Here is a 15,532-nt window from a genome sequence, read left to right as displayed (position 1 = left end):
GTGTGAGAAACAGGTTCTATTCTCTAACATTTTAAAAAGTTTAGTAAGGGATAAAATCAATGGTTACAGTGTTGGGTACGTAGTTGTAGTTAGAGGTACATTCATTAATTACAATATGGTTTTTTATTGTATTGGTTAAATATATATTTATAAAGATTATATATAGTTAAACATTTTTTAAATTTGTTTATATGTTTTGGGAATTCTTTCATTTGGTTTGAATTCTAATTGTTCTTTTAGAGTACGTGTAGTTTTGAGGGTAGTGTGGGTTTTTTTATAACAGCTTCTTGTTTTGTGTTTTTAGTAAGTGACAGTTATTGATAGTTGAAGGGTTAGAAGTAGAGTTTTTATATTTGTTTTTTTAATGCTATTTGACTATGTTGATGGTTTTAGTTATATTTGTTATTGTCTATTGGCTTTTGCCAATTATTATTAATTTTGATATAGTACAATTTGGAATAATTTTTAACTGCTTTTGATACAGCATAATTTGTCAGCTTTTTATGGCCAATGCCCTGGCCCCGTATAACTTGTATATTTTAGTGTGATAAACATATAATTCAGATTTCCACAAAATATTAAAATGGATGGTATGTGTTAACTTTTCCAATGTGCAAGAAATCCTCACTGACATGTGAAGTATGAGGTCCAAAGGCTTGAGCTGAGCCAGCCTAACCACTGAGCAGCAGTTTAGGCAGGTGCAGACAAAACCAGCACCCTGCACAAGCCCTTGTGACACCTACAGAGATGTTTGCAGGAGTCAATGAACCCCCGACCAGCCTGCCTACCATCCCTGCATACTCTCAGCAGCCCTGCCACCCAAATTTAGCTTTTCTCCTAAAACAGGCTGCAGGCAGTAATAAAATATTTGATTCTGCATGGACTTTCATTACATCCAAAGCAACATTTCAGGACAGAAGTCTCAGGGGCAAGGGCAGGGGTATTAATTGCCAGCAGCACAGCAATTCCTATACCTGTTTCTTTGGTCTTCTATCACAACACAATTACATCCCATACTTTTGGTTTTTAAGCTGCTCCTGAATCTAGAGTTAATAACTGGGCAAAACACAAGGACTTGCTCTCAAACAAAATTACCCCCACACCATCACTCTTAATAAATCTTACATTCGTTCAATGAGACATTTTCAGCCATTCTAAAGTTTATGATGTCCTTTTTCATGATTTCTCTCTGATTGCCTTAAACTCTAAAAGGCTCAAGGTGCATAAGGACTGACAAAGCATTTCCTCCAAATGCAAGAACACCTGACATGGCCCCTATTGCTGATGCATTTTCTACTCATTAGTGTTTGATAGATATAAAAACACTGAAAAACCCCAACTGGTTCCACCCAGAAGTTACTACATGAATAAATATTTACCTGTACTTTAAACAGAGAAATAAAGCAGTGAGTCTTCATCCTGTTTCTATGAAGATCCCATCAAAATTACTGAGTTACCTGAAATGTTAGTAGCACTACTTCTGTTTCTTGTGATCTGCATAGTCTATTTTTTTCACTACTTTCATGTCCCCATGTTTCGCTTCCCAGTTACAGTCTCTGAAATGCCTAATATGGTGAAACTATGCAAATTTACTTCTATTTCGTTCCCAAATTCTGCTTTTTGTTGTTCTCATATTTGAATTCATATAAATGAGAACACAGAATTAAAAAGCAAGACTGAACAATTTTTCAGTAATTAATTATTATGAGCCATTTTGTGAAGATACTGCTTACCCTGCTCCAGGTACTTGGAAAGCTTTGTTCTTTATGATTAAAATAAACTCCCAAGTGTGGATTGCAAGAGGCTATAAACCAACACAGAAATACCCAAGTGCATTTTACTGACATGCTGTTGTAGTCAACTTGCTGTTCAATTCCAAATATTACCACATAGTAGTAACAGCATTCCATTGCTAACAACATGCATACAGTAAATCTATCTGAAACTAGAAGTAATCACTAGTTCCAGTGCTGAAGAAAAGTACAAGCATCTCATAAATGCAGTTTACCTCCAGCTATATCCAACACTCAAAATCAAATCTCTCAAGCTCTTTTAGATAATAAAAATGTGCATTTTAATCTGCTCTTGCTGCCCACTCCCTCCTCTTTCAAGTAGTGAGGCCTCATAGAAAAAATATTTAAAATATGAAGCATAATTTCAGCATGACAATTTATAATACAACATAATTTAAGAACTCTAAATCTGAATTTCAAATCCCAGGCTAAAAGCAAAGGAGTGCTTGATTTCAAAAACAAAAACAAAACAAAAACAAGCAAACAAAGCTCTAAACCAACCAAAACCAACAACACATCACAAAAAAAAAAAACAAACCCAAAAGACAATCCTCCTGTCATCAAACCAACAGTTTAAATCTGAATTTGGATCCAAAAGTAAGATTTGAATAGTATTCACATATTTTACACTGCCTTTGGACATAGCACCTAAAATTACAGAATACTTGATGCAAGAACAAACTGACCAACACAAACCCTTCTATTTTCGTCAGCTGCAGTGCTCAGCTCAGTCATTTAGACCACACTGCATTTTCTGGCTTCCCTCATTAACAAAAGGTTTCAGTCCATTCACCAGCTACCTTTTCCACAGGCCTATTTCTCAGAGAAGCAAAAGTGTTTTGTGGTGTCAGGAGCCCTTCAGAGAGAAATCCCCTTCCCTGTTCTGAGAAGGAGCAGAGCTGAGCAGTGCTGGAGCTGTGACTTGCCCCAAGAAATGACAATCTCTGACATTTTCAGATGCAAGGTGTGGAAGGATGCAGGAGAGGCAGCAGATACATTATGGCCAATGCATTTATCCTCCTGCTGTCACTCAGTTATGACACCAGTATTTACACCACCTTCTGGCAACAGGCCTCTGAAATCCACCCTCTCCCTGATAAATGAATGTGAGCTCCTTCTCCCAGAGCTGATCACTGGAGACCTTCTTTTGACAACTTCACTGCATTCTGCACCCCTATTGCTTCAGCTCCAAACTGCAGGAGCAGTAGGACACAAGGGGTGTAAAACTGGGCACACAAAAGAGCTGCTGTTGCAGCAGCATCTACACTTAAGAAAGCAATTATTAAAATACGACAAAATCAGACACCAAAAAAGTGGCTCTTGCAACTGAAAGCAAAGGCTTTTCAGTTGTCACACAAACAGCCATGGCTTGACCAAGACAGAAATTTCTCAACACCATACTCAACAGCAGAAGAGTGATTTTGCAAGGAAAAGCTCAAAAACTATTTCCCTAAACTCCTTTCAAATTTTCTCCCAAGAAAAATGAGAAAGAAAAACAAAGCCCCTCTAAAATCCTATTTTACTTCTCATCAGTACATTGGAAGAAAAAAAAATACATCACAGAACAACAGAAAGTTTAACAACAAATCATTTAATTTGCCACCACACCCCAATGAATCTTTCTTCAGCTTAACTGGGTCTGTAAATCACCAAAATGTAGATGTTTGAGGCAAAGGTTTCAGGAATGCTGTAATTTCTGAAGAACACTTCTTGTATAAGACATCAAACCACTGCCTCTTATTCAAGAAAATTATCATTACATAGGTAAAAACCCTTTATTATTGCACAAATAGAGCTAAAAACCACCCAAAGAGTAGCATGCTACTTTCCTGGACAACAGGTCCCAGTTAAATCAACAATGAAGAAGCAGCTTAGGGCATCAAAAGAGTGGAAAACTTTCTCAGAAATTGGTAGATATTGTCCTGTTCCTTCAAGCTTTATCAGCACAGCACACAGAGCCTGCACCTCTCATTCTCCTGAGGCAATACCCCCAGGAATTCACCCCTAAGCAGTCATACACCAGGATTTTAAAAACTGGCGAGTAGTGATGGGAAGACAAAAGGAACCACCAAACGCTGAAGGCCTCTATAAATCCTGTAGTTGCACACAATAAAAACTGTCAAGTTATCAAACTACAAATCAATCTGAAAATTTAGTCATGGTTTGTGAAATTCACATTAAAATGAAAGCAACTTGAGGATACTAAAATGATGAGCTGCAGAGATAGAATAAGGCAAGAATTGCTCTACCTTCTCATAAAATTTACCTGGAAGTTAACTGGAACAGAAATAACTCAGAAAACAGCTATAAATAGAAAGGGGTTAATCATTCAAATTTCTATTCCCATGACAAGAATACACTAAAGACTAACTTTTTAATCTTATGAAGTGATGCTTTAAAAATACTTTAGTTGCTGCACTAAAATCTGTCTCTACCTACTTTTTAAGAATAATTTCTCCTTTTTTTTTTAATGCAATAATGGAGATTTTCTTTTGACAAAAAGATTTTCACTGACAGTTATCAAAGCGAGACTGTGCATCAGCTGGAACAATTATATGTGGTCACTAAAACGGATTTTTTTTTAAATGGGGCTACTTAAAAATCCATTTACCTTTTCTCTATCCTAATAGAAAGCACATAGAACTTATTTGTCATCGATTTCAACCACCAGAGCTGCTACAAAGTATTTTTCAATTAAGTGCTCGCATTCATCCTAAAGCAGCAGAGAAACTTAGAATCGTTAAGGTTGGAAAAGGTCTCTAAGATGATGGAGTCCAACTCTTCTCCCAGCACTGCCAAGCCCATCACCAACTGTCCCTCAGTGTCACACCCATTATATTTGTTCAGGGACATTAACTCAAGTTTACCATAAAAAGAAACCAAAGAAAGAAAACTGCCTCACCCTCGATGCACAGATAAAAACACATCAGGATAACCCAATGTCTCTGAACTCACAGAAAGCCTGTGACACACTTGAAAATAGAATCCAATTATTACAAATCCCCAGCCAGTGCTTTACTCAGAGTATTTCTCACCCAAGTAAATTAATGTTGAAGCTTTTAAGTTAAACCAAATGGAGTATGGGAAATAATACACACAGAGAAGTCCTTTATTCAAAATGTAGAAACAAATAAGGACTCTAGTCCTTTTGGGGTGTCCAGCAAGTTGACTATAAAGTGAGTTGCAATACAACATATTTGCAGTGATAGAAATTAGGACAGCACCCAAGATATGCATTCAGCTTTGAATGATACAGAGCTGCTGCAGAGCTCCACTAACTACTCATTACAAGAAATTGTGAGCAAAGGGCTTGATAGTGGTCTTAACATTACATCCAACTCTTTAAGTTACATCTTCACATTCTTCCAAACTTGCTTTCATTGAAGAACTCTACTAAACAGCCCTTCCTTTTTATGCAGAACTTTTCTGCTCTTCCCTCTCACTGCAACTCTTCATGCACCAGATTTATTTACAGCACCCAGAGGAAACAAGCTCCCAGTTATCAAAACAGACTGCAGAATGCAAATAAACAATTGCTATGTATTTATGTTAGCTGGACTCTAATTTGTACAGAATGACACTGAGTACTTAAAAAAATGGTATCCTAACAGTTAAAGCAACAATTCCATAAACAAAATGCTGCTGTTGTTATTATTAGTCAGATAAAAATAGAGTTAGGTCATTATTCTGAGCCTACTACAATTTTCAACATAGCCAGAGGTCACCTAATTCAAGTGTAAAAAAAATTTTTTATTAAAAAAAGTATTATCTCCTTACATTACTACCACTAGCAGCAAATGTAAAAAAGAACATCCAAAGTGCTGAGGAAGTAAAGCGGGCCTAGTATGAAGACTCTCAGTATTCTACACATCTGAAGAGTGACATCTCTAATCACATGGGAAATTTTGCAATTGTTTGCACACAGTTTGTAAAAGCCTATAAACTCAATAAAATGATTTGAAGTTCAATATTTAATTGGATGCATATATCTGTATATTATAAAGTGTTTTATTCTTTAATAAAATATAAAAGGACTTTCGTCAAAAGCATTGTATCTGTCTTACATGGATATTAAAAAGAAGCAGAACAATATTAGCTACCAAGCAGATAATCAGTCCCTCCTGATTTTTATTATTAACAACAGAAAGGAAAATCTTTTTTTGCTAGTAAGTTTTGTGCCAAAAATTAATGTACCATTTGCTGCTGACAATCTGCCAGACTAATGATGTTTTTCTTCTCTCCAGAGGGTTCAGAAACTACTACTCACTTTCCATCAGCAGTCATCACAGATTCCTGCCATGAACAGAAAAACAAGACAGCTCTTCTACAGACAGACACACATCTCAGTCATTACTACAAGTAAATAATTCAAAACACTTCAGCAGAAGCACACAAGTGTTCTTCACCTCTTGCTGCTGTGGCTCAATCCACAATTCCTGGCATAAAACAGAATAAAACCATAGAATCATTTAGGTTGGAAAAGACCCTTAACACTAAGTTTAAATGTTAAACTGGTGCTGCCAAGCCCAGCACTAAACCTTTCCCTGAGTGCCACATCTGCACATCTTTTAAATACATCCAGGGATGGTGAGTGCACCACTTCCCTGAGCAGCCCATTTCAGTGCTAGATAACGTTTTTGGTTAAGAGATTTTGCACAATATCCAACCTAAACCTCCCCTGGTGCAGTTGAGGCAGTTTCCTCACATTCCATTACTTGGTGCTCGGGAAAATGACTTCACCTGATTGTAAGCTCCTTTCAGGTTGTTGTAAAGCTGCACTAGCGTAAAATTGTAAAGCAAGTTGTGCCTACCCCATTCCTGAAGTGTCCAAGGCCAGGCTGGATGGACTTGGAGGAACCTGGAATAGCAGAAGACATTCTTGCCCATGGCAGGGGGGTGCAACTGCATGATATTTAACCTTTCCACCCAAATCATTTTAGGATTCTACATTTTAATGTTTATTTCCTACTAGGTTTTGACTTGGTTTTGGGGATTCAGCCTTGTCCATCTCCATTAATTAGTAAAAGGACTAGCACTCTACTGTGTCTGCTCACATTCTGATGCTGCCATGGCCCATGCCCATAGGGACAGACATGCACTGTCTCTCTTTCACTGCTGCCTTTACACCAAGCACTAACCCTTCCTTGTTTAGAGGATCCTAGGTTAGGACTTGAACAATCCCCCTTAAATATCTTCTGTCTTGAACTGCATCTTTAGCAGGTCATAACCAAATACTAAATTCAGACTAACCAGATAACCAAACAGTAAATTCAGAAATTATTTCCCTGTATCAGAAACAAAGCAAGATGCTCAGCACTAAAGGTCTGAAATACAAATACTCCAAGCCCATGTGATTTTCAAACCCCAATACAGAATGTGTGCAGTGGTGTGAAAATCCCAAAGGCCTTGTCTTCCTTTAAGTCAAAAAGGGAACTGGGGGAAGAAAAACCCAAACCAACCACAAAAATCCCCAAATGCCAAAAACATCCCAACACCAGTAGAGAGTAAATAACATTGTCATGTAAGGTTAAGTGAACAAATTTTTGGGGGGTTAGGAGGGAAATAATGGAGGATCTGGGGAGAAGGACTAGCCCAAGAGTAATAAACGTAGTGCCACACTGTACAAAGAAAGAAAAAAAGTAAAAGAACTGGAAATACTGAAATGTAGATTAAGTGGAAAAAAGTACAGGCAAAAGGACCAAAGTACTCTTCAAAATCAGAAAAGGAATCTGAGACATGAAGCCAAGCAGAAAGGGGATTCAGTGCCCAGTGCAATTTTTGAATAACATTTTATGTGCCTCTTTCTACCCAGTCAACTTTGCACTTAGCTTCTTGAGTTTCTGCTGGCAACGCTGGCCTTTGTTTACCTGGTTCTCTCCTATAGCTGTGTCTGTACCAATGGTTTGTACACACAAACTACAGACCAACCTGCAGCCTTCTGGAGGACTAAACAGCAATGCTCCCACCACTGACTGAAAACCATTCTTCTGCAGGACTCAAAAGCAGATTTTTGGCTGTTATTTGCAGTGGCACAAATGTAATCAGGTTTTTAAACCACACTGCTTCATATTCTTCTGTTGTGAACATTCTATACTCATAAACAGCAAATTGTTAACTGAAATTAATAGCACATTTCAAAATGCTTCCTTTGCTTGCTAAAAAATAAAATAATGTAACAATATCAAAAAGCATCTCTCAAGCACAGTATTTACTAAAGAAAAAAAGTATTGCTCAAGAGTTAGCTGCTCAAGAGTTAGCTCCCATAAGAACCTCAAGTACTAAAAAAAGTTACCAGTTATTCTATTTTCTAGAGATTTTGTACAATGTTCTCCAAACACCTACTTATTTTGATTTTTAAACTGTTTCTGATACTCTGCAGCTGCACACAAGCACAGGTCTGCCACATTAAATCTCAATTAAGTCACAAAACCTCAAATTAAGTCGCAAAACCACTTGACAGCAGGACTCTGGGCCTCTTACAGTGTCAGGTTAATAGTACAGACCACCAGCTATTGCACAGTCCACATAACAGCTTCCATAAACAACTGGCTATTCTTATGCTTATTTTTAAATTATTTCATTGCCCTGATACCTTCTGTGCACACTTTCAGAAACATCAAGAATTAGCAAATACTTCATAGCAACACTGCACCATAAAACTAAAGGCACAGCAGTATTTTTACAAATTCCTATTAACAGACAACTTTCACCACAGAACCTCTCATGACTTCCACAGAACTGTTATCTACCTCTGCCAGCCATACGAGCTCATGCCCACATTCTGCCATCTGATGCCAACTCCAAACTTACATCCTCCAATCCATCTCTGAATTCTCTCAGTTTTTTTAAACTCAGTGGATACATGGTGCCTGGGGGCAAAGAGAGGACAGGAATGATCTGAAGTGAGAACAAGTAGTGCAAGCCTCTGATGGACTGCACATCACTTAAAACTGTCCTTAGTTCCAAACTAATGCCTCTGCTTTCTGCTTTGCATATAGAAAATATTGGGGGATGAGGGGTGTGGAAATCCCCAGAAGAGCACTGTGAAAAGAAATTTAAAATCAACTTAAGCCTTTAGCAGCCCCTAAAAGTGAACCCAAAAAGACAGCAACGAGAACACACCCCCAACACAGACTTTACTCCCAGTCATCACAGCTTTTGGAAAACAGGAATAAAAATTGCATTTACACAGCCAGAAGTAAAGTACTAAAAGATTGTTTATCAACCTAATATGGGAAGTAAAACCATTCAGCTTTACAGCAGCATATAAAGCTGAGTTACACAAGCATAAAACTAGACATCAACATCTCTGATCAAGTTCCTTTGAGATATTTTGATGCTGCTATTTTGATGAATTCACAAAAAATCAGAGTATTCTGAAAAAAATCAGAGTAACTACTATTGAAACCAAAAGCAGGATATTCTAGAAACAGAAAAGCACCCTTTACAATTCAATTTCATAGCAAAAAATTAATGCAACACTACTTATAAAAAGTGCATGTTTAACAAGCTTAAAAAAACAAAAGGAAGCCGTGAATAGCAATTTTATGTATTTTGTCTCAGAGGGAACTTATAGTACTCCTTATTTTTATGCTCTTTTAAAATTAAATACAAAACATACTTCTATACAGGTAACTCCACACAAAATTACTCCCAAGTTCAATTAATTCACAGTATTAAGTCAAGAGCACCTAAGGTAAGAAATGGATACAACTGACCTTCTCCCTTTTTAATGAACTGAAAAGGGTTTGGCCAAAAGCCAAAGCTAGGAAGGAGCAAAGGTAGGTGAGGACAGCCCGGATCCTCTGTTTGTGTACAACCAGTTTCTGAAAGTCTGTGCCCTTTAGCAGGCTAGAATTAAACTGGCTGCCTAAAAGAAGCCAAAATCAAACCGAGTAACAGTGCACACACACACACAGATTATCAGTGGGGAAGTAGAACTGCCCCAATCCCACTTCTCAGAGGAAGCTGCTTTTGACACCTGGGTGTTACTCTTTGTCTCTTTAATCTTCTGAAGCCAGCATGTAAATTCAATTATGTTGGTACCTACATATCCACAAGCATTTGCACAGGAGGGCCTCCTCTGCAGCTCCTAATGTATGCAAATGAAACTGCATTCCTGAATTTCTTTCCACCAAAGGCTGAGATAAAAGGATTTACCCATGTAAATTTGATGGACTAACACAGATTGGTCGATGTTGCTTTACAAAGTACCTGATACTTCAGGCGTTATCCAGATCCATATAACCTTCACCTTGAAGGTTCCCTGAATTGTGATTATTTCAAAGGTTGCCTGCTGTTAATTCTGGATTGTAAGTATACACATCTTGCCAACCCAAAGCACAACTGCTTGCATTTAGTTACTGCTAAAATTAATTACAAAAAAAAAGGTTAAATTTCTAACACAAGACGATCTTTGCTCCAAGATCTGATTTAATTATCAAAACACACTGAAACTTTCACATGTGAGTGACTGGAAGGACTAGCAGCAGCACTGCCACAAAACAAATTGTTTCATGACTCAGGCAATAGTATTGAATTTCTGGCCTCCATGATTCCAAGTCATCCTGCTTTGAGGCAAAAGATTTGAGATGTACTGTGTAACACCATGTATGTCAGTCCAAGAGTATTGGTTTGAGGAAAACACATATTCACTAAAAAAACACCAAACAAACCAACCCCCCCCCTCCCCCGTTCCAAAAAACAAACAAGCAAGCCTTTCTATGCAACTGAGTGAATGATGCTTATTTCAGATTTTCCTGTCCTGGACTTCTTCCACAGAAACTGCCAACTGGGAAAAGGGGCAAACTTTATGGTCTGCTGCTCCCACGAGTGGCAAGTCAGAAAGTCCAGCTGAACCAAAGCAGCCCCGTGGCTGGATAAATACAGCATCACATTCTACAGCCCAACAAGCCCTGCACTCATTTTCAGGTAAGCTAACTGATGGCAGCCATTAAAGAACCAACTCTTAAAGGGCAACTCTTCCATTCGTATCTTTAGATCTGTGCAAAAGCACTTAAACTGCCTGAACTGTTTGCCCTGGTCACTGAAACACAACAGCAGCTTTCTAGCTAAACACCAAAACACCAGCCTGCATTTCCACACAACTTGTAAACAACATTCCTTCCTCTGCACCCTCCTTGTACATATAGTGTTATAACGCTAACCTTGGATTTTTACTGGATTTTGGGGTTAATTTATTTGCAAAATAGAGCATATAACAGACATATGCAAATTTTAAAGGGAAAGGAATAATTGAATAGGACATGTTCTCTCTTCACTACATCACAAAAGTCAAAGAAAGATTTTTTATTTTTTTTAGGAGGCTTTCCTACACTAGAATTTGGAGCTCTGCCAAAAGTCCATAGACAATTGGAGAACCAGTGAATTCATGACATCAGATATTCCAAGGAAGTGAAACCTGGCTGAACGGAAGTGAGTTTTACTCAAGAAAAATAGATACTTAAATAGACAAACAACAAAAATATTTTAAGACCATGTATAGAGAAGGTCTCTTTTATTTAAAGAAAAAAAGTAACACAAAAACCCAAACTGCCCAAAACATTTAATCTATGTTAAAAACCCCACTCAGGCATGTTTCCAAGGCAATACACATCAAAACATTCCTGATGTTACCAATACTCCTGATATTCTTTTTAAAAAGGCCAGTAAACCAATTACCAAAGAATTTCTGTTAGGTAATGCTTTCCTGAATCCCCACTCTTCTGAAAAGCACAGCTTGCTGGCATGGAACTCCCAAAGCCTGGAAACCACCACTAGTCTGAACTGAAGCTTCCAGGTGACCTGGTGGTTGATTCCCCAGCCACCTTCATGCATTCCACTAGGCTTCACAACCCTTTGCCAAGCATACAGATGTTCAATATTCATTAATATGCAATTTTCCTAAAAGCAAGCATGCTCTGAAGTTTTATTCCACCTTTTAATGAATCTTTGAAGGCATATAGATGCGGGAATCTTTAGCTAATACTACAAAACACAAGCCAATCAAATTTCCCCAACATCCTTCATGCATCCATCTCACTTCAAATCCTGAACTACAATCCTGAAAACATAAATCCTATGTTGCTGGGGTTTCCAGCTTTAGGAACTTACCAAGCCTGAATGAAGTTCAGTATCAACAGAATAACAGCAGCAGAGACTTAGTAAGTACCTAATATTTACAATTATGGCTACAATTGTCAATTCCAAATGAACAAAAGCTGTCAGTGTATCTAGTGACAAGAGAAGCCTGTAAGTGCATAAAGTTCGGGGGGAGAAAATAAACGGAACAAGACCAAAACAAACGGAAAAACTCTCTGTAAACCCCAATAAAAACTCATCTTTCCGGATTTTGGAAAGCGTCCAGCACGAGTCTAAGCACATATGTGTTGGAGCTAGACAAACCGGCGAGTCTGGCATGAAAGGTCTCCGTTTCTCTTTCAGGAACTCCTTGGTACTAATGAAGATTTATTTCCCCCTTACACAGAAACTGTGCTCTCGAGCACTCCTGGTCAGTGGAAGTTTGGTGCTCAGGAGAGCACACGATGACAGCAGTGCCAAAATCATGGCTCTGTGCGCCGCCCGCACAGCGCGCGAGCAGCTGACTGCAAACATTTCCCAAATACTGCTTTGCCATACAAATTCCTGCAGTTCCCAAGGAAAACAACGCTCAGAAATCCAGCTTAAAACAACCGGGAGTATCGAGTAAGAGAAACGCCACTTAAAATTCACAGAGCAATCACCGACAGTTCTCAACTGGGGGAGAAAAAAAAACAGAAAAAGCCCAGCAGGCAGAGCGCAAAGCTTGTCCGGCAAACGCTCGGGGAGAGCAGGAGCCACGCACCCGGGCACCATCCAGCCTGTCCCGAGCCCCGGGCAGCGGAAGGGGCCGGGGCTGAGCCGCTCGCCCCGCGGCGGGAGGGCTCACCCGGGCCGGACCGGGCACTTGTTGCGGGGCCACTCCCGGCGCGGTCGCGCACAAAGGCGCCCGCCCGCTGCGCCGAGCCGAGCCGAGCCCAGCCCCGCCGGCCGCCCCGGGCCCCTTTCCGCTCCCAGCGGCCGCGTCCCGCCGAAACCTTCCCGCGCGGGGAGCGCGCACGGCCGCCCGCGCGGTTGAGCAACCGCGGTGTCGCAAGCGGCGCGGTGCTTTCCTCCTTCGCAGCCCGGGGCTGCGAGGCACCGCCAGCAGCGAGCTGGAGGCCGAGGGCAGCCCCGCCGGCACCGAGCGGGCGCCGCCGGTCCGTCCCGTCCGTCCCGCTCGGAGCGCAGCCCGGGCACGGCCGGCCCCGCAGCCCCCGCACACCCACCTGCCCGGGCAGCGGCCGCCGCCGTGTCCGCGCCGCCCCAGCCAGCGCGGCGGCGCTGGCGCCAGCGGGGAGCGCTCCTTCGGCCGCCACCGGCACCGGCGCTGCGCTCCGCCGGGGTTACCAAGGCGATGGCTTCGCCCTCGGGCCGCCACCGCCAACCCGGGCCAGGCTTTCGCTATCAAGGCGCGGGTGGCGGCCAATGGCGGGGCGCGTCCCGCCCTGCGGGCGCTCCCCTTCCCCGGGCGGGCCGGAGTTGGCTACGCCTCCGGTCGGCGCTGCGGGCCGGCGGCGAGCGGGGCGGGGGTCGCCTCTGCCCCGCCCCTGGCGGGCCGGGCCGCCAAGCCCCCGGCGAGACCCCCCTGGCGAGAGCCCCCAGGCGCTCCGGGACAGGCCAACACACGCGCAGCTCCACTTCCCCCCGGTCTGCTGCTCCCGGAAAGCCGCTCCCGCACCCCCAGGCAGCCTCGGACCGCGGGCAGGGGCAGCCGCCCGTGGGCACGCTGGAAAGGCTCATCCTAGAGCACCTTTCCCGAAGCGCCTTTCGGAAATCAGCAGGGTAGAGAGAGCTCTTTAGAGCAGCCTATTGCCTTGCCAGTGAATTCCCTGATACTTCCTCATTTCGAGTCTTGGTGCTGAGCGGTCAGGAATAACTGCGTGGAAAGTGGTTACTATAAAAGGGGGTTTTCTAAGGCTTGAAAGAAGCAATCAAAGGAAGGCGAGGTAGAATGTAACCGGTAATGAAACAACTTTTTAATGCAGCGGGCTCGTCCCCACCCACCGGAATCAGCAGCAGCATTCCTGCCGCCTTTAATGAACGCAGGGTGAGGCGTAGCACATCCTTGTCCACAAAGAGTATGATCGTATTATGCATATTTTAACATCCCTATGCTAATAATCATGCTGTATCATTAAGCTTGTCTATTTTAGTCTGTTCATTTTTCCAGTTATTCCAGTTTTGAAAATGGATTGTTGGACGGATTTACTTCCTCAACTTCACTTGCCGATTCTCAAGGCACTAAAAATCCATTAAATTAGGATTAAAAAATATCAAGGAAATGCTTTGTTGTTTTTTCCAAACCACCCAACCAACCACAACATGGATTAACTGGAAATCTCTGAGAAGGACAATGATCTCCCCTATTACTTCAGCAAATGGGATTTTTGCATGAATGGTGATCAAGCAATGCTACCTCTAGGCAAATCTCAGTGGAAGGGCAAAAGTTAATGAGAAATCTTGCCTACCGTGTGTCAGTTGCCTTCACAGCCTGTCTGTGTATCAATTAACAGCTCCCCTTCCTGCTTTTAACCAGTTCCTTAAGTCTGCTCAGTACCACAGGCATTGCTCTCGAACACCACGCTGCTACTTCACACCACAGATTGTAGTAACTTCACTTGACTTCCCTTCTTCCTGGAAAAAAAAAAAAGCCACTAGAGTTCAAATGAAACTGGTTCATCAGGCAAATGCACAGCTCATACAAAAAGATCGTGCTCTGCATTACAAAGTTTAGCTCAGCATGTTGAGCCACTTGTTTCTTCTGTTAAAAGTTTACATTGCAATTGAAATATATTTCTGAAGTAAGTTACTAATGAAATCCAGTAGTGCAAAAAGTCCCAGATATGCAGTTTTTCAAATCATTCTGATACTTGTGGTTTTGACATTAAATATTCCAGATAGTCTTGGCTTAGATACTGAAACCTTGGCTTAGTAGTTGGCTCACTGGTGACTGGAAAGGCTTGATAACTTTTTTTAAAAAGAGCTATTTACTCTGGATCTTGTGACATTAGGCGGTTGTTCTGTAGGATCCAGTGCAGCCTTTGCAAAGCATAAGCCAAGTATGATGTGAGTTACTTACTGGACTGAGCAGAGGGCTACTATCCAGGGGCTTAAAAATCTGTTTACTGTACTGCCATCTTTTCATTTGAATCATGATGATGAAGGGTCTATCATACATAAAGCCCTAGGCACTTTAAAATTGTCTTGTATAGACAATTTCTGTGAGTAGACTTCAATGAAATCTGACCACACCAAGTTTTTCTCTGGGGCTGTAATCCCTGATTTCAAATTTCCTTTCAATTTTCTGTTTTGTGCCTCGAAATACAATATCAGTATTTAGCAGGGGCAATAAAGAGATCTCAATCAGTAGCTATTAACATATTTCAGATTATAGTTGATCAGCTTGCATGACATTCATGTTCTTGTCACACATGGAGTTGTTACGGACAGTGTGTGCGATATGGATAAGGAACTTGCGTTGAAACATCTTAAAGAAACACTTTTATATCCTGTGTGGCATGCAAAAAAAAACCCCACCAGACTTCAAATGTAATTTTAATTTTCAATTTCCTTATCTTTGGATTCCCTTCCCACCCCCCTTCACAAAGCAACAAATGTTCTATTATTCTGCCCCCCAGGCTATTGTTACATGTGTTCTC

At 41.2% G+C, this 15,532-nt stretch overlaps 1 protein-coding gene across 3 annotated transcripts in view; it reads right to left on the bottom strand.

Moving 5' to 3' along the window:
• The window catches only part of PIK3CB (phosphatidylinositol-4,5-bisphosphate 3-kinase catalytic subunit beta), a 90,037-nt gene that overhangs the window by 56,926 nt on the left and 17,579 nt on the right, over nt 1-15,532 (bottom strand). The window contains exon 2 of one of the 3 annotated variants that reach the window (XM_033068581.1): nt 14,342-14,507. The exons of 1 other annotated variant lie outside the window; for it this stretch is intronic. The gene's annotated coding sequence lies outside the window, so the exon portion shown is untranslated. Of the gene's footprint in view, nt 1-13,099; nt 13,165-14,341; nt 14,508-15,532 lie in introns of those variants that run through there. One more of the 3 variants, XM_033068582.2, reaches the window with a different exon arrangement.

This window comes from Catharus ustulatus, chromosome 10, assembly GCF_009819885.2.
Source record: "Catharus ustulatus isolate bCatUst1 chromosome 10, bCatUst1.pri.v2, whole genome shotgun sequence".
In the NCBI taxonomy this organism is placed as follows: Eukaryota; Metazoa; Chordata; class Aves; order Passeriformes; family Turdidae; genus Catharus; species Catharus ustulatus.
Note: the sequence above shows the minus strand (reverse complement) of the source record. Positions and strands in the feature narration are given on the sequence as shown.